General features: G+C 41.1%; 95 non-coding genes across 95 annotated transcripts; all 95 read left to right on the top strand.

The window, feature by feature from the left end:
* Positions 1-33: 33 nt before the first annotated feature.
* On the top strand, positions 34-106 carry trnav-uac (transfer RNA valine (anticodon UAC)). Its single transcript has one exon. It is a non-coding gene; the product is annotated as a tRNA-Val (tRNA).
* Positions 107-216: 110 nt separating this feature from the next.
* trnav-cac (transfer RNA valine (anticodon CAC)) lies at positions 217-289 on the top strand. The gene has a single exon. It is a non-coding gene; the product is annotated as a tRNA-Val (tRNA).
* A 110-nt stretch (positions 290-399) lies between these two features.
* Positions 400-472, top strand: trnav-aac (transfer RNA valine (anticodon AAC)). The gene has a single exon. It is a non-coding gene; the product is annotated as a tRNA-Val (tRNA).
* A 109-nt stretch (positions 473-581) lies between these two features.
* On the top strand, positions 582-654 carry trnav-cac (transfer RNA valine (anticodon CAC)). Its single transcript has one exon. It is a non-coding gene; the product is annotated as a tRNA-Val (tRNA).
* A 110-nt stretch (positions 655-764) lies between these two features.
* On the top strand, positions 765-837 carry trnav-aac (transfer RNA valine (anticodon AAC)). The gene has a single exon. It is a non-coding gene; the product is annotated as a tRNA-Val (tRNA).
* Positions 838-946: 109 nt separating this feature from the next.
* On the top strand, positions 947-1019 carry trnav-cac (transfer RNA valine (anticodon CAC)). The gene has a single exon. It is a non-coding gene; the product is annotated as a tRNA-Val (tRNA).
* A 110-nt stretch (positions 1020-1129) lies between these two features.
* Positions 1130-1202, top strand: trnav-uac (transfer RNA valine (anticodon UAC)). Its single transcript has one exon. It is a non-coding gene; the product is annotated as a tRNA-Val (tRNA).
* A 110-nt stretch (positions 1203-1312) lies between these two features.
* On the top strand, positions 1313-1385 carry trnav-cac (transfer RNA valine (anticodon CAC)). The gene has a single exon. It is a non-coding gene; the product is annotated as a tRNA-Val (tRNA).
* Positions 1386-1495: 110 nt separating this feature from the next.
* On the top strand, positions 1496-1568 carry trnav-aac (transfer RNA valine (anticodon AAC)). Its single transcript has one exon. It is a non-coding gene; the product is annotated as a tRNA-Val (tRNA).
* A 109-nt stretch (positions 1569-1677) lies between these two features.
* trnav-cac (transfer RNA valine (anticodon CAC)) lies at positions 1678-1750 on the top strand. The gene has a single exon. It is a non-coding gene; the product is annotated as a tRNA-Val (tRNA).
* Positions 1751-1860: 110 nt separating this feature from the next.
* On the top strand, positions 1861-1933 carry trnav-aac (transfer RNA valine (anticodon AAC)). Its single transcript has one exon. It is a non-coding gene; the product is annotated as a tRNA-Val (tRNA).
* Positions 1934-2042: 109 nt separating this feature from the next.
* On the top strand, positions 2043-2115 carry trnav-cac (transfer RNA valine (anticodon CAC)). Its single transcript has one exon. It is a non-coding gene; the product is annotated as a tRNA-Val (tRNA).
* A 110-nt stretch (positions 2116-2225) lies between these two features.
* Positions 2226-2298, top strand: trnav-uac (transfer RNA valine (anticodon UAC)). Its single transcript has one exon. It is a non-coding gene; the product is annotated as a tRNA-Val (tRNA).
* A 110-nt stretch (positions 2299-2408) lies between these two features.
* On the top strand, positions 2409-2481 carry trnav-cac (transfer RNA valine (anticodon CAC)). Its single transcript has one exon. It is a non-coding gene; the product is annotated as a tRNA-Val (tRNA).
* A 110-nt stretch (positions 2482-2591) lies between these two features.
* trnav-aac (transfer RNA valine (anticodon AAC)) lies at positions 2592-2664 on the top strand. Its single transcript has one exon. It is a non-coding gene; the product is annotated as a tRNA-Val (tRNA).
* A 110-nt stretch (positions 2665-2774) lies between these two features.
* Positions 2775-2847, top strand: trnav-cac (transfer RNA valine (anticodon CAC)). Its single transcript has one exon. It is a non-coding gene; the product is annotated as a tRNA-Val (tRNA).
* A 110-nt stretch (positions 2848-2957) lies between these two features.
* Positions 2958-3030, top strand: trnav-aac (transfer RNA valine (anticodon AAC)). Its single transcript has one exon. It is a non-coding gene; the product is annotated as a tRNA-Val (tRNA).
* Positions 3031-3140: 110 nt separating this feature from the next.
* On the top strand, positions 3141-3213 carry trnav-cac (transfer RNA valine (anticodon CAC)). The gene has a single exon. It is a non-coding gene; the product is annotated as a tRNA-Val (tRNA).
* Positions 3214-3323: 110 nt separating this feature from the next.
* Positions 3324-3396, top strand: trnav-aac (transfer RNA valine (anticodon AAC)). Its single transcript has one exon. It is a non-coding gene; the product is annotated as a tRNA-Val (tRNA).
* A 109-nt stretch (positions 3397-3505) lies between these two features.
* On the top strand, positions 3506-3578 carry trnav-cac (transfer RNA valine (anticodon CAC)). The gene has a single exon. It is a non-coding gene; the product is annotated as a tRNA-Val (tRNA).
* A 110-nt stretch (positions 3579-3688) lies between these two features.
* trnav-aac (transfer RNA valine (anticodon AAC)) lies at positions 3689-3761 on the top strand. The gene has a single exon. It is a non-coding gene; the product is annotated as a tRNA-Val (tRNA).
* Positions 3762-3870: 109 nt separating this feature from the next.
* Positions 3871-3943, top strand: trnav-cac (transfer RNA valine (anticodon CAC)). Its single transcript has one exon. It is a non-coding gene; the product is annotated as a tRNA-Val (tRNA).
* A 110-nt stretch (positions 3944-4053) lies between these two features.
* On the top strand, positions 4054-4126 carry trnav-cac (transfer RNA valine (anticodon CAC)). Its single transcript has one exon. It is a non-coding gene; the product is annotated as a tRNA-Val (tRNA).
* A 110-nt stretch (positions 4127-4236) lies between these two features.
* Positions 4237-4309, top strand: trnav-cac (transfer RNA valine (anticodon CAC)). Its single transcript has one exon. It is a non-coding gene; the product is annotated as a tRNA-Val (tRNA).
* Positions 4310-4419: 110 nt separating this feature from the next.
* On the top strand, positions 4420-4492 carry trnav-aac (transfer RNA valine (anticodon AAC)). The gene has a single exon. It is a non-coding gene; the product is annotated as a tRNA-Val (tRNA).
* A 109-nt stretch (positions 4493-4601) lies between these two features.
* trnav-cac (transfer RNA valine (anticodon CAC)) lies at positions 4602-4674 on the top strand. The gene has a single exon. It is a non-coding gene; the product is annotated as a tRNA-Val (tRNA).
* Positions 4675-4784: 110 nt separating this feature from the next.
* Positions 4785-4857, top strand: trnav-aac (transfer RNA valine (anticodon AAC)). The gene has a single exon. It is a non-coding gene; the product is annotated as a tRNA-Val (tRNA).
* Positions 4858-4966: 109 nt separating this feature from the next.
* Positions 4967-5039, top strand: trnav-cac (transfer RNA valine (anticodon CAC)). The gene has a single exon. It is a non-coding gene; the product is annotated as a tRNA-Val (tRNA).
* Positions 5040-5149: 110 nt separating this feature from the next.
* Positions 5150-5222, top strand: trnav-uac (transfer RNA valine (anticodon UAC)). The gene has a single exon. It is a non-coding gene; the product is annotated as a tRNA-Val (tRNA).
* A 110-nt stretch (positions 5223-5332) lies between these two features.
* trnav-cac (transfer RNA valine (anticodon CAC)) lies at positions 5333-5405 on the top strand. The gene has a single exon. It is a non-coding gene; the product is annotated as a tRNA-Val (tRNA).
* Positions 5406-5515: 110 nt separating this feature from the next.
* On the top strand, positions 5516-5588 carry trnav-aac (transfer RNA valine (anticodon AAC)). Its single transcript has one exon. It is a non-coding gene; the product is annotated as a tRNA-Val (tRNA).
* A 109-nt stretch (positions 5589-5697) lies between these two features.
* On the top strand, positions 5698-5770 carry trnav-cac (transfer RNA valine (anticodon CAC)). Its single transcript has one exon. It is a non-coding gene; the product is annotated as a tRNA-Val (tRNA).
* Positions 5771-5880: 110 nt separating this feature from the next.
* On the top strand, positions 5881-5953 carry trnav-aac (transfer RNA valine (anticodon AAC)). The gene has a single exon. It is a non-coding gene; the product is annotated as a tRNA-Val (tRNA).
* Positions 5954-6062: 109 nt separating this feature from the next.
* trnav-cac (transfer RNA valine (anticodon CAC)) lies at positions 6063-6135 on the top strand. The gene has a single exon. It is a non-coding gene; the product is annotated as a tRNA-Val (tRNA).
* A 110-nt stretch (positions 6136-6245) lies between these two features.
* On the top strand, positions 6246-6318 carry trnav-uac (transfer RNA valine (anticodon UAC)). The gene has a single exon. It is a non-coding gene; the product is annotated as a tRNA-Val (tRNA).
* Positions 6319-6428: 110 nt separating this feature from the next.
* trnav-cac (transfer RNA valine (anticodon CAC)) lies at positions 6429-6501 on the top strand. The gene has a single exon. It is a non-coding gene; the product is annotated as a tRNA-Val (tRNA).
* Positions 6502-6604: 103 nt separating this feature from the next.
* trnav-aac (transfer RNA valine (anticodon AAC)) lies at positions 6605-6677 on the top strand. Its single transcript has one exon. It is a non-coding gene; the product is annotated as a tRNA-Val (tRNA).
* A 109-nt stretch (positions 6678-6786) lies between these two features.
* Positions 6787-6859, top strand: trnav-cac (transfer RNA valine (anticodon CAC)). Its single transcript has one exon. It is a non-coding gene; the product is annotated as a tRNA-Val (tRNA).
* A 110-nt stretch (positions 6860-6969) lies between these two features.
* trnav-aac (transfer RNA valine (anticodon AAC)) lies at positions 6970-7042 on the top strand. Its single transcript has one exon. It is a non-coding gene; the product is annotated as a tRNA-Val (tRNA).
* Positions 7043-7151: 109 nt separating this feature from the next.
* Positions 7152-7224, top strand: trnav-cac (transfer RNA valine (anticodon CAC)). Its single transcript has one exon. It is a non-coding gene; the product is annotated as a tRNA-Val (tRNA).
* A 110-nt stretch (positions 7225-7334) lies between these two features.
* trnav-uac (transfer RNA valine (anticodon UAC)) lies at positions 7335-7407 on the top strand. Its single transcript has one exon. It is a non-coding gene; the product is annotated as a tRNA-Val (tRNA).
* A 110-nt stretch (positions 7408-7517) lies between these two features.
* Positions 7518-7590, top strand: trnav-cac (transfer RNA valine (anticodon CAC)). Its single transcript has one exon. It is a non-coding gene; the product is annotated as a tRNA-Val (tRNA).
* A 110-nt stretch (positions 7591-7700) lies between these two features.
* On the top strand, positions 7701-7773 carry trnav-aac (transfer RNA valine (anticodon AAC)). Its single transcript has one exon. It is a non-coding gene; the product is annotated as a tRNA-Val (tRNA).
* Positions 7774-7882: 109 nt separating this feature from the next.
* trnav-cac (transfer RNA valine (anticodon CAC)) lies at positions 7883-7955 on the top strand. The gene has a single exon. It is a non-coding gene; the product is annotated as a tRNA-Val (tRNA).
* Positions 7956-8065: 110 nt separating this feature from the next.
* On the top strand, positions 8066-8138 carry trnav-aac (transfer RNA valine (anticodon AAC)). Its single transcript has one exon. It is a non-coding gene; the product is annotated as a tRNA-Val (tRNA).
* Positions 8139-8247: 109 nt separating this feature from the next.
* On the top strand, positions 8248-8320 carry trnav-cac (transfer RNA valine (anticodon CAC)). Its single transcript has one exon. It is a non-coding gene; the product is annotated as a tRNA-Val (tRNA).
* Positions 8321-8430: 110 nt separating this feature from the next.
* trnav-uac (transfer RNA valine (anticodon UAC)) lies at positions 8431-8503 on the top strand. Its single transcript has one exon. It is a non-coding gene; the product is annotated as a tRNA-Val (tRNA).
* A 110-nt stretch (positions 8504-8613) lies between these two features.
* On the top strand, positions 8614-8686 carry trnav-cac (transfer RNA valine (anticodon CAC)). The gene has a single exon. It is a non-coding gene; the product is annotated as a tRNA-Val (tRNA).
* Positions 8687-8796: 110 nt separating this feature from the next.
* Positions 8797-8869, top strand: trnav-aac (transfer RNA valine (anticodon AAC)). Its single transcript has one exon. It is a non-coding gene; the product is annotated as a tRNA-Val (tRNA).
* Positions 8870-8978: 109 nt separating this feature from the next.
* Positions 8979-9051, top strand: trnav-cac (transfer RNA valine (anticodon CAC)). The gene has a single exon. It is a non-coding gene; the product is annotated as a tRNA-Val (tRNA).
* Positions 9052-9161: 110 nt separating this feature from the next.
* trnav-aac (transfer RNA valine (anticodon AAC)) lies at positions 9162-9234 on the top strand. Its single transcript has one exon. It is a non-coding gene; the product is annotated as a tRNA-Val (tRNA).
* Positions 9235-9343: 109 nt separating this feature from the next.
* Positions 9344-9416, top strand: trnav-cac (transfer RNA valine (anticodon CAC)). The gene has a single exon. It is a non-coding gene; the product is annotated as a tRNA-Val (tRNA).
* Positions 9417-9526: 110 nt separating this feature from the next.
* On the top strand, positions 9527-9599 carry trnav-uac (transfer RNA valine (anticodon UAC)). The gene has a single exon. It is a non-coding gene; the product is annotated as a tRNA-Val (tRNA).
* Positions 9600-9709: 110 nt separating this feature from the next.
* trnav-cac (transfer RNA valine (anticodon CAC)) lies at positions 9710-9782 on the top strand. The gene has a single exon. It is a non-coding gene; the product is annotated as a tRNA-Val (tRNA).
* Positions 9783-9892: 110 nt separating this feature from the next.
* On the top strand, positions 9893-9965 carry trnav-aac (transfer RNA valine (anticodon AAC)). Its single transcript has one exon. It is a non-coding gene; the product is annotated as a tRNA-Val (tRNA).
* Positions 9966-10075: 110 nt separating this feature from the next.
* Positions 10076-10148, top strand: trnav-cac (transfer RNA valine (anticodon CAC)). The gene has a single exon. It is a non-coding gene; the product is annotated as a tRNA-Val (tRNA).
* Positions 10149-10258: 110 nt separating this feature from the next.
* trnav-aac (transfer RNA valine (anticodon AAC)) lies at positions 10259-10331 on the top strand. The gene has a single exon. It is a non-coding gene; the product is annotated as a tRNA-Val (tRNA).
* A 110-nt stretch (positions 10332-10441) lies between these two features.
* On the top strand, positions 10442-10514 carry trnav-cac (transfer RNA valine (anticodon CAC)). Its single transcript has one exon. It is a non-coding gene; the product is annotated as a tRNA-Val (tRNA).
* Positions 10515-10624: 110 nt separating this feature from the next.
* On the top strand, positions 10625-10697 carry trnav-aac (transfer RNA valine (anticodon AAC)). Its single transcript has one exon. It is a non-coding gene; the product is annotated as a tRNA-Val (tRNA).
* A 109-nt stretch (positions 10698-10806) lies between these two features.
* trnav-cac (transfer RNA valine (anticodon CAC)) lies at positions 10807-10879 on the top strand. The gene has a single exon. It is a non-coding gene; the product is annotated as a tRNA-Val (tRNA).
* A 110-nt stretch (positions 10880-10989) lies between these two features.
* On the top strand, positions 10990-11062 carry trnav-aac (transfer RNA valine (anticodon AAC)). The gene has a single exon. It is a non-coding gene; the product is annotated as a tRNA-Val (tRNA).
* Positions 11063-11171: 109 nt separating this feature from the next.
* trnav-cac (transfer RNA valine (anticodon CAC)) lies at positions 11172-11244 on the top strand. The gene has a single exon. It is a non-coding gene; the product is annotated as a tRNA-Val (tRNA).
* A 110-nt stretch (positions 11245-11354) lies between these two features.
* Positions 11355-11427, top strand: trnav-cac (transfer RNA valine (anticodon CAC)). The gene has a single exon. It is a non-coding gene; the product is annotated as a tRNA-Val (tRNA).
* A 110-nt stretch (positions 11428-11537) lies between these two features.
* trnav-cac (transfer RNA valine (anticodon CAC)) lies at positions 11538-11610 on the top strand. Its single transcript has one exon. It is a non-coding gene; the product is annotated as a tRNA-Val (tRNA).
* Positions 11611-11720: 110 nt separating this feature from the next.
* Positions 11721-11793, top strand: trnav-aac (transfer RNA valine (anticodon AAC)). The gene has a single exon. It is a non-coding gene; the product is annotated as a tRNA-Val (tRNA).
* Positions 11794-11902: 109 nt separating this feature from the next.
* On the top strand, positions 11903-11975 carry trnav-cac (transfer RNA valine (anticodon CAC)). The gene has a single exon. It is a non-coding gene; the product is annotated as a tRNA-Val (tRNA).
* A 110-nt stretch (positions 11976-12085) lies between these two features.
* On the top strand, positions 12086-12158 carry trnav-aac (transfer RNA valine (anticodon AAC)). Its single transcript has one exon. It is a non-coding gene; the product is annotated as a tRNA-Val (tRNA).
* A 109-nt stretch (positions 12159-12267) lies between these two features.
* On the top strand, positions 12268-12340 carry trnav-cac (transfer RNA valine (anticodon CAC)). Its single transcript has one exon. It is a non-coding gene; the product is annotated as a tRNA-Val (tRNA).
* Positions 12341-12450: 110 nt separating this feature from the next.
* On the top strand, positions 12451-12523 carry trnav-uac (transfer RNA valine (anticodon UAC)). The gene has a single exon. It is a non-coding gene; the product is annotated as a tRNA-Val (tRNA).
* Positions 12524-12633: 110 nt separating this feature from the next.
* Positions 12634-12706, top strand: trnav-cac (transfer RNA valine (anticodon CAC)). The gene has a single exon. It is a non-coding gene; the product is annotated as a tRNA-Val (tRNA).
* A 110-nt stretch (positions 12707-12816) lies between these two features.
* On the top strand, positions 12817-12889 carry trnav-aac (transfer RNA valine (anticodon AAC)). The gene has a single exon. It is a non-coding gene; the product is annotated as a tRNA-Val (tRNA).
* Positions 12890-12998: 109 nt separating this feature from the next.
* trnav-cac (transfer RNA valine (anticodon CAC)) lies at positions 12999-13071 on the top strand. The gene has a single exon. It is a non-coding gene; the product is annotated as a tRNA-Val (tRNA).
* Positions 13072-13181: 110 nt separating this feature from the next.
* trnav-aac (transfer RNA valine (anticodon AAC)) lies at positions 13182-13254 on the top strand. Its single transcript has one exon. It is a non-coding gene; the product is annotated as a tRNA-Val (tRNA).
* A 109-nt stretch (positions 13255-13363) lies between these two features.
* On the top strand, positions 13364-13436 carry trnav-cac (transfer RNA valine (anticodon CAC)). The gene has a single exon. It is a non-coding gene; the product is annotated as a tRNA-Val (tRNA).
* A 110-nt stretch (positions 13437-13546) lies between these two features.
* Positions 13547-13619, top strand: trnav-uac (transfer RNA valine (anticodon UAC)). Its single transcript has one exon. It is a non-coding gene; the product is annotated as a tRNA-Val (tRNA).
* A 110-nt stretch (positions 13620-13729) lies between these two features.
* On the top strand, positions 13730-13802 carry trnav-cac (transfer RNA valine (anticodon CAC)). Its single transcript has one exon. It is a non-coding gene; the product is annotated as a tRNA-Val (tRNA).
* Positions 13803-13912: 110 nt separating this feature from the next.
* trnav-aac (transfer RNA valine (anticodon AAC)) lies at positions 13913-13985 on the top strand. The gene has a single exon. It is a non-coding gene; the product is annotated as a tRNA-Val (tRNA).
* Positions 13986-14094: 109 nt separating this feature from the next.
* trnav-cac (transfer RNA valine (anticodon CAC)) lies at positions 14095-14167 on the top strand. The gene has a single exon. It is a non-coding gene; the product is annotated as a tRNA-Val (tRNA).
* Positions 14168-14277: 110 nt separating this feature from the next.
* On the top strand, positions 14278-14350 carry trnav-uac (transfer RNA valine (anticodon UAC)). The gene has a single exon. It is a non-coding gene; the product is annotated as a tRNA-Val (tRNA).
* A 110-nt stretch (positions 14351-14460) lies between these two features.
* trnav-cac (transfer RNA valine (anticodon CAC)) lies at positions 14461-14533 on the top strand. Its single transcript has one exon. It is a non-coding gene; the product is annotated as a tRNA-Val (tRNA).
* Positions 14534-14643: 110 nt separating this feature from the next.
* On the top strand, positions 14644-14716 carry trnav-aac (transfer RNA valine (anticodon AAC)). Its single transcript has one exon. It is a non-coding gene; the product is annotated as a tRNA-Val (tRNA).
* A 109-nt stretch (positions 14717-14825) lies between these two features.
* Positions 14826-14898, top strand: trnav-cac (transfer RNA valine (anticodon CAC)). The gene has a single exon. It is a non-coding gene; the product is annotated as a tRNA-Val (tRNA).
* Positions 14899-15008: 110 nt separating this feature from the next.
* trnav-uac (transfer RNA valine (anticodon UAC)) lies at positions 15009-15081 on the top strand. The gene has a single exon. It is a non-coding gene; the product is annotated as a tRNA-Val (tRNA).
* A 110-nt stretch (positions 15082-15191) lies between these two features.
* Positions 15192-15264, top strand: trnav-cac (transfer RNA valine (anticodon CAC)). The gene has a single exon. It is a non-coding gene; the product is annotated as a tRNA-Val (tRNA).
* A 110-nt stretch (positions 15265-15374) lies between these two features.
* Positions 15375-15447, top strand: trnav-aac (transfer RNA valine (anticodon AAC)). Its single transcript has one exon. It is a non-coding gene; the product is annotated as a tRNA-Val (tRNA).
* A 109-nt stretch (positions 15448-15556) lies between these two features.
* trnav-cac (transfer RNA valine (anticodon CAC)) lies at positions 15557-15629 on the top strand. The gene has a single exon. It is a non-coding gene; the product is annotated as a tRNA-Val (tRNA).
* Positions 15630-15739: 110 nt separating this feature from the next.
* trnav-aac (transfer RNA valine (anticodon AAC)) lies at positions 15740-15812 on the top strand. The gene has a single exon. It is a non-coding gene; the product is annotated as a tRNA-Val (tRNA).
* Positions 15813-15921: 109 nt separating this feature from the next.
* Positions 15922-15994, top strand: trnav-cac (transfer RNA valine (anticodon CAC)). The gene has a single exon. It is a non-coding gene; the product is annotated as a tRNA-Val (tRNA).
* A 110-nt stretch (positions 15995-16104) lies between these two features.
* Positions 16105-16177, top strand: trnav-uac (transfer RNA valine (anticodon UAC)). Its single transcript has one exon. It is a non-coding gene; the product is annotated as a tRNA-Val (tRNA).
* A 110-nt stretch (positions 16178-16287) lies between these two features.
* trnav-cac (transfer RNA valine (anticodon CAC)) lies at positions 16288-16360 on the top strand. Its single transcript has one exon. It is a non-coding gene; the product is annotated as a tRNA-Val (tRNA).
* Positions 16361-16470: 110 nt separating this feature from the next.
* trnav-aac (transfer RNA valine (anticodon AAC)) lies at positions 16471-16543 on the top strand. Its single transcript has one exon. It is a non-coding gene; the product is annotated as a tRNA-Val (tRNA).
* Positions 16544-16652: 109 nt separating this feature from the next.
* Positions 16653-16725, top strand: trnav-cac (transfer RNA valine (anticodon CAC)). Its single transcript has one exon. It is a non-coding gene; the product is annotated as a tRNA-Val (tRNA).
* Positions 16726-16835: 110 nt separating this feature from the next.
* trnav-cac (transfer RNA valine (anticodon CAC)) lies at positions 16836-16908 on the top strand. Its single transcript has one exon. It is a non-coding gene; the product is annotated as a tRNA-Val (tRNA).
* Positions 16909-17018: 110 nt separating this feature from the next.
* On the top strand, positions 17019-17091 carry trnav-aac (transfer RNA valine (anticodon AAC)). The gene has a single exon. It is a non-coding gene; the product is annotated as a tRNA-Val (tRNA).
* Positions 17092-17200: 109 nt separating this feature from the next.
* Positions 17201-17273, top strand: trnav-cac (transfer RNA valine (anticodon CAC)). The gene has a single exon. It is a non-coding gene; the product is annotated as a tRNA-Val (tRNA).
* Positions 17274-17384: the final 111 nt, after the last annotated feature.

Below are 17384 nucleotides of genomic sequence, written 5' to 3'. Positions count from 1 at the left end.
AAAAGTCATGGAGGTGACTTCTTCCTTCAGGATGTTTCCATAGTGTAGTGGTTATCACGTTCGCTTTACACGCGAAAGGTCCCCAGTTCGAAACTGGGTGGAAACAGATTCTTATTTGGAGGGATCTTGCAATGATCTGAAGTACTGCAACTCAAAAAGTCTTTTACTAGAATTTGACTTGCCAAATGTCACAGAGGTGACTTCTTCCTTCAAGTTGTTTCCATAGTGTAGTGGTTATCACGTTCGCCTCACACGCGAAAGGTCCCCAGTTCGAAACTGGGTGGAAACAAATTCTTATTCGGAAGGATCTTGCATTGATCTGAATTACTGCATCTCAAAATGTCTTCTACTAGAATTTGACTTGCCAAAAGTCACGGAGGTGACTTCTTCCTTCAGGATGTTTCCATAGTGTAGTGGTTATCACGTTCGCCTAACACGCGAAAGGTCCCCAGTTCGAAACTGGGTGGAAACAGATTCTTATTTGGAAGGATCTTGCATTTAGCTTAATATTTCTATCTTATGATGTCTTCAACTAGAGTTTGACTTGTCAAAAGTAATCGAGGTGACCTTTTTTTCAGGATGTTTCCATAGTGTAGAGGTTATCACGTTCGCCTCACACGCGAAAGGTCCCCAGTTCGAAACTGGGTGGAAACTATTTCTTATTTGAAAGGATCTTGCATTGATCTGAATTACTGCATCTCAAAATGTCTTCTACTAGAATTTGACTTGCCAAAAGTCACGGAGGTGACTTCTTCCTTCAGGATGTTTCCATAGTGTAGTGGTTATCACGTTCGCCTAACACGCGAAAGGTCCCCAGTTCGAAACTGGGTGGAAACAATTTCTTATTTGGAAGGATCTTGCATTTAGCTTAATATTTCTATCTTATGATGTCTTCAACTAGAGTTTGACTTGTCAAAAGTAATCGAGGTGACCTTTTTTTCAGGATGTTTCCATAGTGTAGTGGTTATCACGTTCGCCTCACACGCGAAAGGTCCCCAGTTCGAAACTGGGTGGAAACAATTTCTTATTTGGAAGGATCTTGCATTGATCTGAATTACTGCATCTCAAAATGTCTTCTACTAGAATTTGACTTGCCAAAAGTCATGGAGGTGACTTCTTCCTTCAGGATGTTTCCATAGTGTAGTGGTTCTCACGTTCGCTTTACACGCGAAAGGTCCCCAGTTCGAAACTGGGTGGAAACAGATTCTTATTTGGAGGGATCTTGCAATGATCTGAAGTACTGCAACTCAAAAAGTCTTTTACTAGAATTTGACTTGCCAAATGTCACAGAGGTGACTTCTTCCTTCAAGTTGTTTCCATAGTGTAGTGGTTATCACGTTCGCCTCACACGCGAAAGGTCCCCAGTTCGAAACTGGGTGGAAACAAATTCTTATTCGGAAGGATCTTGCATTGATCTGAATTACTGCATCTCAAAATGTCTTCTACTAGAATTTGACTTGCCAAAAGTCATGGAGGTGACTTCTTCCTTCAGGATGTTTCCATAGTGTAGTGGTTATCACGTTCGCCTAACACGCGAAAGGTCCTCAGTTCGAAACTGGGTGGAAACAGATTCTTATTTGGAAGGATCTTGCATTTAGCTTAATATTTCTATCTTATGATGTCTTCAACTAGAGTTTGACTTGTCAAAAGTAATCGTGGTGAACTTTTTTTCAGGATGTTTCCATAGTGTAGTGGTTATCACGTTCGCCTCACACGCGAAAGGTCCCCAGTTCGAAACTGGGTGGAAACAATTTCTTATTTGAAAGGATCTTGCATTGATCTGAATTACTGCATCTCAAAATGTCTTCTACTAGAATTTGACTTGCCAAAAGTCATGGAGGTGACTTCTTCCTTCAGGATGTTTCCATAGTGTAGTGGTTATCACGTTCGCCTAACACGCGAAAGGTCCCCAGTTCGAAACTGGGTGGAAACAGATTCTTATTTGGAAGGATCTTGCATTTAGCTTAATATTTCTATCTTATGATGTCTTCAACTAGAGTTTGACTTGTCAAAAGTAATCGAGGTGACCTTTTTTTCAGGATGTTTCCATAGTGTAGTGGTTATCACGTTCGCCTCACACGCGAAAGGTCCCCAGTTCGAAACTGGGTGGAAACAATTTCTTATTTGGAAGGATCTTGCATTGATCTGAATTACTGCATCTCAAAATGTCTTCTACTAGAATTTGACTTGCCAAAAGTCATGGAGGTGACTTCTTCCTTCAGGATGTTTCCATAGTGTAGTGGTTATCACGTTCGCTTTACACGCGAAAGGTCCCCAGTTCGAAACTGGGTGGAAACAGATTCTTATTTGGAGGGATCTTGCAATGATCTGAAGTACTGCATCTCAAAAAGTCTTTTACTAGAATTTGACTTGCCAAATGTCACAGAGGTGACTTCTTCCTTCAAGTTGTTTCCATAGTGTAGTGGTTATCACGTTCGCCTCACACGCGAAAGGTCCCCAGTTCGAAACTGGGTGGAAACAAATTCTTATTCGGAAGGATCTTGCATTGATCTGAATTACTGCATCTCAAAATGTCTTCTACTAGAATTTGACTTGCCAAAAGTCACGGAGGTGACTTCTTCCTTCAGGATGTTTCCATAGTGTAGTGGTTATCACGTTCGCCTAACACGCGAAAGGTCCCCAGTTCGAAACTGGGTGGAAACAATTTCTTATTTGGAAGGATCTTGCATTGATCTGAATTACTGCATCTCAAAATGTCTTCTACTAGAATTTGACTTGCCAAATGTCACAGAGGTGACTTCTTCCTTCAGGGTGTTTCCATAGTGTAGTGGTTATCACGTTCGCCTCACACGCGAAAGGTCCCCAGTTCGAAACTGGGTGGAAACAATTTCTTATTTGAAAGGATCTTGCATTGATCTGAATTACAGCATCTCAAAATGTCTTCTACTAGAATTTGACTTGCCAAAAGTCATGGAGGTGACTTCTTCCTTCAGGATGTTTCCATAGTGTAGTGGTTATCACGTTCGCCTAACACGCGAAAGGTCCCCAGTTCGAAACTGGGTGGAAACAATTTCTTATTTGGAAGGATCTTGCATTGATCTGAATTACTGCATCTCAAAATGTCTTCTACTAGAATTTGACTTGCCAAATGTCACAGAGGTGACTTCTTCCTTCAGGGTGTTTCCATAGTGTAGTGGTTATCACGTTCGCCTCACACGCGAAAGGTCCCCAGTTCGAAACTGGGTGGAAACAATTTCTTATTTGAAAGGATCTTGCATTGATCTGAATTACAGCATCTCAAAATGTCTTCTACTAGAATTTGACTTGCCAAAAGTCATGGAGGTGACTTCTTCCTTCAGGATGTTTCCATAGTGTAGTGGTTATCACGTTCGCCTAACACGCGAAAGGTCCCCAGTTCGAAACTGGGTGGAAACAGATTCTTATTTGGAAGGATCTTGCATTTAGCTTAATATTTCTATCTTATGATGTCTTCAACTAGAGTTTGACTTGTCAAAAGTAATCGTGGTGAACTTTTTTTCAGGATGTTTCCATAGTGTAGTGGTTATCACGTTCGCCTCACACGCGAAAGGTCCCCAGTTCGAAACTGGGTGGAAACAATTTCTTATTTGAAAGGATCTTGCATTGATCTGAATTACTGCATCTCAAAATGTCTTCTACTAGAATTTGACTTGCCAAAAGTCATGGAGGTGACTTCTTCCTTCAGGATGTTTCCATAGTGTAGTGGTTATCACGTTCGCCTAACACGCGAAAGGTCCCCAGTTCGAAACTGGGTGGAAACAGATTCTTATTTGGAAGGATCTTGCATTTAGCTTAATATTTCTATCTTATGATGTCTTCAACTAGAGTTTGACTTGTCAAAAGTAATCGAGGTGACCTTTTTTTCAGGATGTTTCCATAGTGTAGAGGTTATCACGTTCGCCTCACACGCGAAAGGTCCCCAGTTCGAAACTGGGTGGAAACAGATTCTTATTTGGAGGGATCTTGCAATGATCTGAAGTACTGCATCTCAAAAAGTCTTTTACTAGAATTTGACTTGCCAAATGTCACAGAGGTGACTTCTTCCTTCAAGTTGTTTCCATAGTGTAGTGGTTATCACGTTCGCCTCACACGCGAAAGGTCCCCAGTTCGAAACTGGGTGGAAACAGATTCTTATTTGGAGGGATCTTGCAATGATCTGAAGTACTGCATCTCAAAAAGTCTTTTACTAGAATTTGACTTGCCAAATGTCACAGAGGTGACTTCTTCCTTCAAGTTGTTTCCATAGTGTAGTGGTTATCACGTTCGCCTCACACGCGAAAGGTCCCCAGTTCGAAACTGGGTGGAAACAAATTCTTATTCGGAAGGATCTTGCATTGATCTGAATTACTGCATCTCAAAATGTCTTCTACTAGAATTTGACTTGCCAAAAGTCACGGAGGTGACTTCTTCCTTCAGGATGTTTCCATAGTGTAGTGGTTATCACGTTCGCCTAACACGCGAAAGGTCCCCAGTTCGAAACTGGGTGGAAACAGATTCTTATTTGGAAGGATCTTGCATTTAGCTTAATATTTCTATCTTATGATGTCTTCAACTAGAGTTTGACTTGTCAAAAGTAATCGAGGTGACCTTTTTTTCAGGATGTTTCCATAGTGTAGAGGTTATCACGTTCGCCTCACACGCGAAAGGTCCCCAGTTCGAAACTGGGTGGAAACTATTTCTTATTTGAAAGGATCTTGCATTGATCTGAATTACTGCATCTCAAAATGTCTTCTACTAGAATTTGACTTGCCAAAAGTCATGGAGGTGACTTCTTCCTTCAGGATGTTTCCATAGTGTAGTGGTTATCACGTTCGCCTAACACGCGAAAGGTCCCCAGTTCGAAACTGGGTGGAAACAGATTCTTATTTGGAAGGATCTTGCATTTAGCTTAATATTTCTATCTTATGATGTCTTCAACTAGAGTTTGACTTGTCAAAAGTAATCGAGGTGACCTTTTTTTCAGGATGTTTCCATAGTGTAGTGGTTATCACGTTCGCCTCACACGCGAAAGGTCCCCAGTTCGAAACTGGGTGGAAACAATTTCTTATTTGGAAGGATCTTGCATTGATCTGAATTACTGCATCTCAAAATGTCTTCTACTAGAATTTGACTTGCCAAAAGTCATGGAGGTGACTTCTTCCTTCAGGATGTTTCCATAGTGTAGTGGTTATCACGTTCGCTTTACACGCGAAAGGTCCCCAGTTCGAAACTGGGTGGAAACAGATTCTTATTTGGAGGGATCTTGCAATGATCTGAAGTACTGCAACTCAAAAAGTCTTTTACTAGAATTTGACTTGCCAAATGTCACAGAGGTGACTTCTTCCTTCAAGTTGTTTCCATAGTGTAGTGGTTATCACGTTCGCCTCACACGCGAAAGGTCCCCAGTTCGAAACTGGGTGGAAACAAATTCTTATTCGGAAGGATCTTGCATTGATCTGAATTACTGCATCTCAAAATGTCTTCTACTAGAATTTGACTTGCCAAAAGTCACGGAGGTGACTTCTTCCTTCAGGATGTTTCCATAGTGTAGTGGTTATCACGTTCGCCTAACACGCGAAAGGTCCCCAGTTCGAAACTGGGTGGAAACAGATTCTTATTTGGAAGGATCTTGCATTTAGCTTAATATTTCTATCTTATGATGTCTTCAACTAGAGTTTGACTTGTCAAAAGTAATCGAGGTGACCTTTTTTTCAGGATGTTTCCATAGTGTAGAGGTTATCACGTTCGCCTCACACGCGAAAGGTCCCCAGTTCGAAACTGGGTGGAAACTATTTCTTATTTGAAAGGATCTTGCATTGATCTGAATTACTGCATCTCAAAATGTCTTCTACTAGAATTTGACTTGCCAAAAGTCATGGAGGTGACTTCTTCCTTCAGGATGTTTCCATAGTGTAGTGGTTATCACGTTCGCCTAACACGCGAAAGGTCCCCAGTTCGAAACTGGGTGGAAACAGATTCTTATTTGGAAGGATCTTGCATTTAGCTTAATATTTCTATCTTATGATGTCTTCAACTAGAGTTTGACTTGTCAAAAGTAATCGAGGTGACCTTTTTTTCAGGATGTTTCCATAGTGTAGTGGTTATCACGTTCGCCTCACACGCGAAAGGTCCCCAGTTCGAAACTGGGTGGAAACAATTTCTTATTTGGAAGGATCTTGCATTGATCTGAATTACTGCATCTCAAAATGTCTTCTACTAGAATTTGACTTGCCAAAAGTCATGGAGGTGACTTCTTCCTTCAGGATGTTTCCATAGTGTAGTGGTTATCACGTTCGCTTTACACGCGAAAGGTCCCCAGTTCGAAACTGGGTGGAAACAGATTCTTATTTGGAGGGATCTTGCAATGATCTGAAGTACTGCAACTCAAAAAGTCTTTTACTAGAATTTGACTTGCCAAATGTCACAGAGGTGACTTCTTCCTTCAAGTTGTTTCCATAGTGTAGTGGTTATCACGTTCGCCTCACACGCGAAAGGTCCCCAGTTCGAAACTGGGTGGAAACAAATTCTTATTTGGAAGGATCGATCTGAATTACTGCATCTCAAAATGTCTTCTACTAGAATTTGACTTGCCAAAAGTCATGGAGGTGACTTCTTCCTTCAGGATGTTTCCATAGTGTAGTGGTTATCACGTTCGCCTAACACGCGAAAGGTCCTCAGTTCGAAACTGGGTGGAAACAGATTCTTATTTGGAAGGATCTTGCATTTAGCTTAATATTTCTATCTTATGATGTCTTCAACTAGAGTTTGACTTGTCAAAAGTAATCGTGGTGAACTTTTTTTCAGGATGTTTCCATAGTGTAGTGGTTATCACGTTCGCCTCACACGCGAAAGGTCCCCAGTTCGAAACTGGGTGGAAACAATTTCTTATTTGAAAGGATCTTGCATTGATCTGAATTACTGCATCTCAAAATGTCTTCTACTAGAATTTGACTTGCCAAAAGTCATGGAGGTGACTTCTTCCTTCAGGATGTTTCCATAGTGTAGTGGTTATCACGTTCGCCTAACACGCGAAAGGTCCCCAGTTCGAAACTGGGTGGAAACAGATTCTTATTTGGAAGGATCTTGCATTTAGCTTAATATTTCTATCTTATGATGTCTTCAACTAGAGTTTGACTTGTCAAAAGTAATCGAGGTGACCTTTTTTTCAGGATGTTTCCATAGTGTAGTGGTTATCACGTTCGCCTCACACGCGAAAGGTCCCCAGTTCGAAACTGGGTGGAAACAATTTCTTATTTGGAAGGATCTTGCATTGATCTGAATTACTGCATCTCAAAATGTCTTCTACTAGAATTTGACTTGCCAAAAGTCATGGAGGTGACTTCTTCCTTCAGGATGTTTCCATAGTGTAGTGGTTATCACGTTCGCTTTACACGCGAAAGGTCCCCAGTTCGAAACTGGGTGGAAACAGATTCTTATTTGGAGGGATCTTGCAATGATCTGAAGTACTGCAACTCAAAAAGTCTTTTACTAGAATTTGACTTGCCAAATGTCACAGAGGTGACTTCTTCCTTCAAGTTGTTTCCATAGTGTAGTGGTTATCACGTTCGCCTCACACGCGAAAGGTCCCCAGTTCGAAACTGGGTGGAAACAAATTCTTATTCGGAAGGATCTTGCATTGATCTGAATTACTGCATCTCAAAATGTCTTCTACTAGAATTTGACTTGCCAAAAGTCACGGAGGTGACTTCTTCCTTCAGGATGTTTCCATAGTGTAGTGGTTATCACGTTCGCCTAACACGCGAAAGGTCCCCAGTTCGAAACTGGGTGGAAACAGATTCTTATTTGGAAGGATCTTGCATTTAGCTTAATATTTCTATCTTATGATGTCTTCAACTAGAGTTTGACTTGTCAAAAGTAATCGAGGTGACCTTTTTTTCAGGATGTTTCCATAGTGTAGAGGTTATCACGTTCGCCTCACACGCGAAAGGTCCCCAGTTCGAAACTGGGTGGAAACTATTTCTTATTTGAAAGGATCTTGCATTGATCTGAATTACTGCATCTCAAAATGTCTTCTACTAGAATTTGACTTGCCAAAAGTCATGGAGGTGACTTCTTCCTTCAGGATGTTTCCATAGTGTAGTGGTTATCACGTTCGCCTAACACGCGAAAGGTCCCCAGTTCGAAACTGGGTGGAAACAGATTCTTATTTGGAAGGATCTTGCATTTAGCTTAATATTTCTATCTTATGATGTCTTCAACTAGAGTTTGACTTGTCAAAAGTAATCGAGGTGACCTTTTTTTCAGGATGTTTCCATAGTGTAGTGGTTATCACGTTTGCCTCACACGCGAAAGGTCCCCAGTTCGAAACTGGGTGGAAACAATTTCTTATTTGGAAGGATCTTGCATTGATCTGAATTACTGCATCTCAAAATGTCTTCTACTAGAATTTGACTTGCCAAAAGTCATGGAGGTGACTTCTTCCTTCAGGATGTTTCCATAGTGTAGTGGTTATCACGTTCGCTTTACACGCGAAAGGTCCCCAGTTCGAAACTGGGTGGAAACTATTTCTTATTTGGAGGGATCTTGCAATGATCTGAAGTACTGCAACTCAAAAAGTCTTTTACTAGAATTTGACTTGCCAAATGTCACAGAGGTGACTTCTTCCTTCAAGTTGTTTCCATAGTGTAGTGGTTATCACGTTCGCCTCACACGCGAAAGGTCCCCAGTTCGAAACTGGGTGGAAACTATTTCTTATTCGGAAGGATCTTGCATTGATCTGAATTACTGCATCTCAAAATGTCTTCTACTAGAATTTGACTTGCCAAAAGTCATGGAGGTGACTTCTTCCTTCAGGATGTTTCCATAGTGATGTGGTTATCACGTTCGCCTAACACGCGAAAGGTCCTCAGTTCGAAACTGGGTGGAAACAGATTCTTATTTGGAAGGATCTTGCATTTAGCTTAATATTTCTATCTTATGATGTCTTCAACTAGAGTTTGACTTGTCAAAAGTAATCGTGGTGAACTTTTTTTCAGGATGTTTCCATAGTGTAGTGGTTATCACGTTCGCCTCACACGCGAAAGGTCCCCAGTTCGAAACTGGGTGGAAACAATTTCTTATTTGAAAGGATCTTGCATTGATCTGAATTACTGCATCTCAAAATGTCTTCTACTAGAATTTGACTTGCCAAAAGTCACGGAGGTGACTTCTTCCTTCAGGATGTTTCCATAGTGTAGTGGTTATCACGTTCGCCTAACACGCGAAAGGTCCCCAGTTCGAAACTGGGTGGAAACAGATTCTTATTTGGAAGGATCTTGCATTTAGCTTAATATTTCTATCTTATGATGTCTTCAACTAGAGTTTGACTTGTCAAAAGTAATCGAGGTGACCTTTTTTTCAGGATGTTTCCATAGTGTAGTGGTTATCACGTTCGCCTCACACGCGAAAGGTCCCCAGTTCGAAACTGGGTGGAAACAATTTCTTATTTGGAAGGATCTTGCATTGATCTGAATTACTGCATCTCAAAATGTCTTCTACTAGAATTTGACTTGCCAAAAGTCATGGAGGTGACTTCTTCCTTCAGGATGTTTCCATAGTGTAGTGGTTATCACGTTCGCTTTACACGCGAAAGGTCCCCAGTTCGAAACTGGGTGGAAACAGATTCTTATTTGGAGGGATCTTGCAATGATCTGAAGTACTGCATCTCAAAAAGTCTTTTACTAGAATTTGACTTGCCAAATGTCACAGAGGTGACTTCTTCCTTCAAGTTGTTTCCATAGTGTAGTGGTTATCACGTTCGCCTCACACGCGAAAGGTCCCCAGTTCGAAACTGGGTGGAAACAAATTCTTATTCGGAAGGATCTTGCATTGATCTGAATTACTGCATCTCAAAATGTCTTCTACTAGAATTTGACTTGCCAAAAGTCACGGAGGTGACTTCTTCCTTCAGGATGTTTCCATAGTGTAGTGGTTATCACGTTCGCCTAACACGCGAAAGGTCCCCAGTTCGAAACTGGGTGGAAACAATTTCTTATTTGGAAGGATCTTGCATTGATCTGAATTACTGCATCTCAAAATGTCTTCTACTAGAATTTGACTTGCCAAATGTCACAGAGGTGACTTCTTCCTTCAGGGTGTTTCCATAGTGTAGTGGTTATCACGTTCGCCTCACACGCGAAAGGTCCCCAGTTCGAAACTGGGTGGAAACAATTTCTTATTTGAAAGGATCTTGCATTGATCTGAATTACAGCATCTCAAAATGTCTTCTACTAGAATTTGACTTGCCAAAAGTCATGGAGGTGACTTCTTCCTTCAGGATGTTTCCATAGTGTAGTGGTTATCACGTTCGCCTAACACGCGAAAGGTCCCCAGTTCGAAACTGGGTGGAAACAATTTCTTATTTGGAAGGATCTTGCATTGATCTGAATTACTGCATCTCAAAATGTCTTCTACTAGAATTTGACTTGCCAAATGTCACAGAGGTGACTTCTTCCTTCAGGGTGTTTCCATAGTGTAGTGGTTATCACGTTCGCCTCACACGCGAAAGGTCCCCAGTTCGAAACTGGGTGGAAACAATTTCTTATTTGAAAGGATCTTGCATTGATCTGAATTACAGCATCTCAAAATGTCTTCTACTAGAATTTGACTTGCCAAAAGTCATGGAGGTGACTTCTTCCTTCAGGATGTTTCCATAGTGTAGTGGTTATCACGTTCGCCTAACACGCGAAAGGTCCCCAGTTCGAAACTGGGTGGAAACAGATTCTTATTTGGAAGGATCTTGCATTTAGCTTAATATTTCTATCTTATGATGTCTTCAACTAGAGTTTGACTTGTCAAAAGTAATCGTGGTGAACTTTTTTTCAGGATGTTTCCATAGTGTAGTGGTTATCACGTTCGCCTCACACGCGAAAGGTCCCCAGTTCGAAACTGGGTGGAAACAATTTCTTATTTGAAAGGATCTTGCATTGATCTGAATTACTGCATCTCAAAATGTCTTCTACTAGAATTTGACTTGCCAAAAGTCATGGAGGTGACTTCTTCCTTCAGGATGTTTCCATAGTGTAGTGGTTATCACGTTCGCCTAACACGCGAAAGGTCCCCAGTTCGAAACTGGGTGGAAACAGATTCTTATTTGGAAGGATCTTGCATTTAGCTTAATATTTCTATCTTATGATGTCTTCAACTAGAGTTTGACTTGTCAAAAGTAATCGAGGTGACCTTTTTTTCAGGATGTTTCCATAGTGTAGAGGTTATCACGTTCGCCTCACACGCGAAAGGTCCCCAGTTCGAAACTGGGTGGAAACAGATTCTTATTTGGAGGGATCTTGCAATGATCTGAAGTACTGCATCTCAAAAAGTCTTTTACTAGAATTTGACTTGCCAAATGTCACAGAGGTGACTTCTTCCTTCAAGTTGTTTCCATAGTGTAGTGGTTATCACGTTCGCCTCACACGCGAAAGGTCCCCAGTTCGAAACTGGGTGGAAACAGATTCTTATTTGGAGGGATCTTGCAATGATCTGAAGTACTGCATCTCAAAAAGTCTTTTACTAGAATTTGACTTGCCAAATGTCACAGAGGTGACTTCTTCCTTCAAGTTGTTTCCATAGTGTAGTGGTTATCACGTTCGCCTCACACGCGAAAGGTCCCCAGTTCGAAACTGGGTGGAAACAAATTCTTATTCGGAAGGATCTTGCATTGATCTGAATTACTGCATCTCAAAATGTCTTCTACTAGAATTTGACTTGCCAAAAGTCACGGAGGTGACTTCTTCCTTCAGGATGTTTCCATAGTGTAGTGGTTATCACGTTCGCCTAACACGCGAAAGGTCCCCAGTTCGAAACTGGGTGGAAACAGATTCTTATTTGGAAGGATCTTGCATTTAGCTTAATATTTCTATCTTATGATGTCTTCAACTAGAGTTTGACTTGTCAAAAGTAATCGAGGTGACCTTTTTTTCAGGATGTTTCCATAGTGTAGAGGTTATCACGTTCGCCTCACACGCGAAAGGTCCCCAGTTCGAAACTGGGTGGAAACTATTTCTTATTTGAAAGGATCTTGCATTGATCTGAATTACTGCATCTCAAAATGTCTTCTACTAGAATTTGACTTGCCAAAAGTCATGGAGGTGACTTCTTCCTTCAGGATGTTTCCATAGTGTAGTGGTTATCACGTTCGCCTAACACGCGAAAGGTCCCCAGTTCGAAACTGGGTGGAAACAGATTCTTATTTGGAAGGATCTTGCATTTAGCTTAATATTTCTATCTTATGATGTCTTCAACTAGAGTTTGACTTGTCAAAAGTAATCGAGGTGACCTTTTTTTCAGGATGTTTCCATAGTGTAGTGGTTATCACGTTCGCCTCACACGCGAAAGGTCCCCAGTTCGAAACTGGGTGGAAACAATTTCTTATTTGGAAGGATCTTGCATTGATCTGAATTACTGCATCTCAAAATGTCTTCTACTAGAATTTGACTTGCCAAAAGTCATGGAGGTGACTTCTTCCTTCAGGATGTTTCCATAGTGTAGTGGTTATCACGTTCGCTTTACACGCGAAAGGTCCCCAGTTCGAAACTGGGTGGAAACAGATTCTTATTTGGAGGGATCTTGCAATGATCTGAAGTACTGCAACTCAAAAAGTCTTTTACTAGAATTTGACTTGCCAAATGTCACAGAGGTGACTTCTTCCTTCAAGTTGTTTCCATAGTGTAGTGGTTATCACGTTCGCCTCACACGCGAAAGGTCCCCAGTTCGAAACTGGGTGGAAACAAATTCTTATTCGGAAGGATCTTGCATTGATCTGAATTACTGCATCTCAAAATGTCTTCTACTAGAATTTGACTTGCCAAAAGTCACGGAGGTGACTTCTTCCTTCAGGATGTTTCCATAGTGTAGTGGTTATCACGTTCGCCTAACACGCGAAAGGTCCCCAGTTCGAAACTGGGTGGAAACAGATTCTTATTTGGAAGGATCTTGCATTTAGCTTAATATTTCTATCTTATGATGTCTTCAACTAGAGTTTGACTTGTCAAAAGTAATCGAGGTGACCTTTTTTTCAGGATGTTTCCATAGTGTAGAGGTTATCACGTTCGCCTCACACGCGAAAGGTCCCCAGTTCGAAACTGGGTGGAAACTATTTCTTATTTGAAAGGATCTTGCATTGATCTGAATTACTGCATCTCAAAATGTCTTCTACTAGAATTTGACTTGCCAAAAGTCATGGAGGTGACTTCTTCCTTCAGGATGTTTCCATAGTGTAGTGGTTATCACGTTCGCCTAACACGCGAAAGGTCCCCAGTTCGAAACTGGGTGGAAACAGATTCTTATTTGGAAGGATCTTGCATTTAGCTTAATATTTCTATCTTATGATGTCTTCAACTAGAGTTTGACTTGTCAAAAGTAATCGAGGTGACCTTTTTTTCAGGATGTTTCCATAGTGTAGTGGTTATCACGTTCGCCTCACACGCGAAAGGTCCCCAGTTCGAAACTGGGTGGAAACAATTTCTTATTTGGAAGGATCTTGCATTGATCTGAATTACTGCATCTCAAAATGTCTTCTACTAGAATTTGACTTGCCAAAAGTCATGGAGGTGACTTCTTCCTTCAGGATGTTTCCATAGTGTAGTGGTTATCACGTTCGCTTTACACGCGAAAGGTCCCCAGTTCGAAACTGGGTGGAAACAGATTCTTATTTGGAGGGATCTTGCAATGATCTGAAGTACTGCAACTCAAAAAGTCTTTTACTAGAATTTGACTTGCCAAATGTCACAGAGGTGACTTCTTCCTTCAAGTTGTTTCCATAGTGTAGTGGTTATCACGTTCGCCTCACACGCGAAAGGTCCCCAGTTCGAAACTGGGTGGAAACAAATTCTTATTCGGAAGGATCTTGCATTGATCTGAATTACTGCATCTCAAAATGTCTTCTACTAGAATTTGACTTGCCAAAAGTCATGGAGGTGACTTCTTCCTTCAGGATGTTTCCATAGTGTAGTGGTTATCACGTTCGCCTAACACGCGAAAGGTCCTCAGTTCGAAACTGGGTGGAAACAGATTCTTATTTGGAAGGATCTTGCATTTAGCTTAATATTTCTATCTTATGATGTCTTCAACTAGAGTTTGACTTGTCAAAAGTAATCGAGGTGACCTTTTTTTCAGGATGTTTCCATAGTGTAGTGGTTATCACGTTCGCCTCACACGCGAAAGCTCCCCAGTTCGAAACTGGGTGGAAACAATTTCTTATTTGGAAGGATCTTGCATTGATCTGAATTACTGCATCTCAAAATGTCTTCTACTAGAATTTGACTTGCCAAAAGTCATGGAGGTGACTTCTTCCTTCAGGATGTTTCCATAATGTAGTGGTTATCACGTTCGCTTTACACGCGAAAGGTCCCCAGTTCGAAACTGGGTGGAAACAGATTCTTATTTGGAGGGATCTTGCAATGATCTGAAGTACTGCATCTCAAAAAGTCTTTTACTAGAATTTGACTTGCCAAATGTCACAGAGGTGACTTCTTCCTTCAAGTTGTTTCCATAGTGTAGTGGTTATCACGTTCGCCTCACACGCGAAAGGTCCCCAGTTCGAAACTGGGTGGAAACAAATTCTTATTCGGAAGGATCTTGCATTGATCTGAATTACTGCATCTCAAAATGTCTTCTACTAGAATTTGACTTGCCAAAAGTCATGGAGGTGACTTCTTCCTTCAGGATGTTTCCATAGTGTAGTGGTTATCACGTTCGCCTAACACGCGAAAGGTCTCCAGTTCGAAACTGGGTGGAAACAGATTCTTATTTGGAAGGATCTTGCATTTAGCTTAATATTTCTATCTTATGATGTCTTCAACTAGAGTTTGACTTGTCAAAAGTAATCGAGGTGACCTTTTTTTCAGGATGTTTCCATAGTGTAGTGGTTATCACGTTCGCCTCACACGCGAAAGGTCCCCAGTTCGAAACTGGGTGGAAACAATTTCTTATTTGGAAGGATCTTGCATTGATCTGAATTACTGCATCTCAAAATGTCTTCTACTAGAATTTGACTTGCCAAAAGTCATGGAGGTGACTTCTTCCTTCAGGATGTTTCCATAGTGTAGTGGTTATCACGTTCGCTTTACACGCGAAAGGTCCCCAGTTCGAAACTGGGTGGAAACAGATTCTTATTTGGAGGGATCTTGCAATGATCTGAAGTACTGCAACTCAAAAAGTCTTTTACTAGAATTTGACTTGCCAAATGTCACAGAGGTGACTTCTTCCTTCAAGTTGTTTCCATAGTGTAGTGGTTATCACGTTCGCCTCACACGCGAAAGGTCCCCAGTTCGAAACTGGGTGGAAACAAATTCTTATTCGGAAGGATCTTGCATTGATCTGAATTACTGCATCTCAAAATGTCTTCTACTAGAATTTGACTTGCCAAAAGTCACGGAGGTGACTTCTTCCTTCAGGATGTTTCCATAGTGTAGTGGTTATCACGTTCGCCTAACACGCGAAAGGTCCCCAGTTCGAAACTGGGTGGAAACAGATTCTTATTTGGAAGGATCTTGCATTTAGCTTAATATTTCTATCTTATGATGTCTTCAACTAGAGTTTGACTTGTCAAAAGTAATCGAGGTGACCTTTTTTTCAGGATGTTTCCATAGTGTAGAGGTTATCACGTTCGCCTCACACGCGAAAGGTCCCCAGTTCGAAACTGGGTGGAAACTATTTCTTATTTGAAAGGATCTTGCATTGATCTGAATTACTGCATCTCAAAATGTCTTCTACTAGAATTTGACTTGCCAAAAGTCATGGAGGTGACTTCTTCCTTCAGGATGTTTCCATAGTGTAGTGGTTATCACGTTCGCCTAACACGCGAAAGGTCCCCAGTTCGAAACTGGGTGGAAACAGATTCTTATTTGGAAGGATCTTGCATTTAGCTTAATATTTCTATCTTATGATGTCTTCAACTAGAGTTTGACTTGTCAAAAGTAATCGAGGTGACCTTTTTTTCAGGATGTTTCCATAGTGTAGTGGTTATCACGTTTGCCTCACACGCGAAAGGTCCCCAGTTCGAAACTGGGTGGAAACAATTTCTTATTTGGAAGGATCTTGCATTGATCTGAATTACTGCATCTCAAAATGTCTTCTACTAGAATTTGACTTGCCAAAAGTCATGGAGGTGACTTCTTCCTTCAGGATGTTTCCATAGTGTAGTGGTTATCACGTTCGCTTTACACGCGAAAGGTCCCCAGTTCGAAACTGGGTGGAAACAGATTCTTATTTGGAGGGATCTTACAATGATCTGAAGTACTGCAACTCAAAAAGTCTTTTACTAGAATTTGACTTGCCAAATGTCACAGAGGTGACTTCTTCCTTCAAGTTGTTTCCATAGTGTAGTGGTTATCACGTTCGCCTCACACGCGAAAGGTCCCCAGTTCGAAACTGGGTGGAAACAAATTCTTATTCGGAAGGATCTTGCATTGATCTGAATTACTGCATCTCAAAATGTCTTCTACTAGAATTTGACTTGCCAAAAGTCATGGAGGTGACTTCTTCCTTCAGGATGTTTCCATAGTGTAGTGGTTATCACGTTCGCCTAACACGCGAAAGGTCCCCAGTTCGAAACTGGGTGGAAACAGATTCTTATTTGGAAGGATCTTGCATTTAGCTTAATATTTCTATCTTATGATGTCTTCAACTAGAGTTTGACTTGTCAAAAGTAATCGAGGTGACCTTTTTTTCAGGATGTTTCCATAGTGTAGTGGTTATCACGTTCGCCTCACACGCGAAAGGTCCCCAGTTCGAAACTGGGTGGAAACAATTTCTTATTTGGAAGGATCTTGCATTGATCTGAATTACTGCATCTCAAAATGTCTTCTACTAGAATTTGACTTGCCAAAAGTCATGGAGGTGACTTCTTCCTTCAGGATGTTTCCATAGTGTAGTGGTTATCACGTTCGCCTCACACGCGAAAGGTCCCCAGTTCGAAACTGGGTGGAAACAAATTCTTATTCGGAAGGATCTTGCATTGATCTGAATTACTGCATCTCAAAATGTCTTCTACTAGAATTTGACTTGCCAAAAGTCATGGAGGTGACTTCTTCCTTCAGGATGTTTCCATAGTGTAGTGGTTATCACGTTCGCCTAACACGCGAAAGGTCCCCAGTTCGAAACTGGGTGGAAACAGATTCTTATTTGGAAGGATCTTGCATTTAGCTTAATATTTCTATCTTATGATGTCTTCAACTAGAGTTTGACTTGTCAAAAGTAATCGAGGTGACCTTTTTTTCAGGATGTTTCCATAGTGTAGTGGTTATCACGTTCGCCTCACACGCGAAAGGTCCCCAGTTCGAAACTGGGTGGAAACAATTTCTTATTTGGAAGGATCGATCTGAATTACTGCATCTCAAAATGTCTTCTACTAGAATTTGACTTGCCAAATGTCACAGAGGTGACTTCTTCCTTCAGGGTGTTTCCAT

The sequence above is a fragment of the Alosa pseudoharengus genome, unplaced genomic scaffold (genome assembly GCF_046254945.1).
Source record: "Alosa pseudoharengus isolate Yale_2024_CS ecotype anadromous, Long Island Sound unplaced genomic scaffold, YU_APseudo_1.1 YU_APseudo_1.1_scf_16, whole genome shotgun sequence".
Taxonomy (NCBI): Eukaryota; Metazoa; Chordata; class Actinopteri; order Clupeiformes; family Clupeidae; genus Alosa; species Alosa pseudoharengus.
Note: the sequence above shows the minus strand (reverse complement) of the source record. Positions and strands in the feature narration are given on the sequence as shown.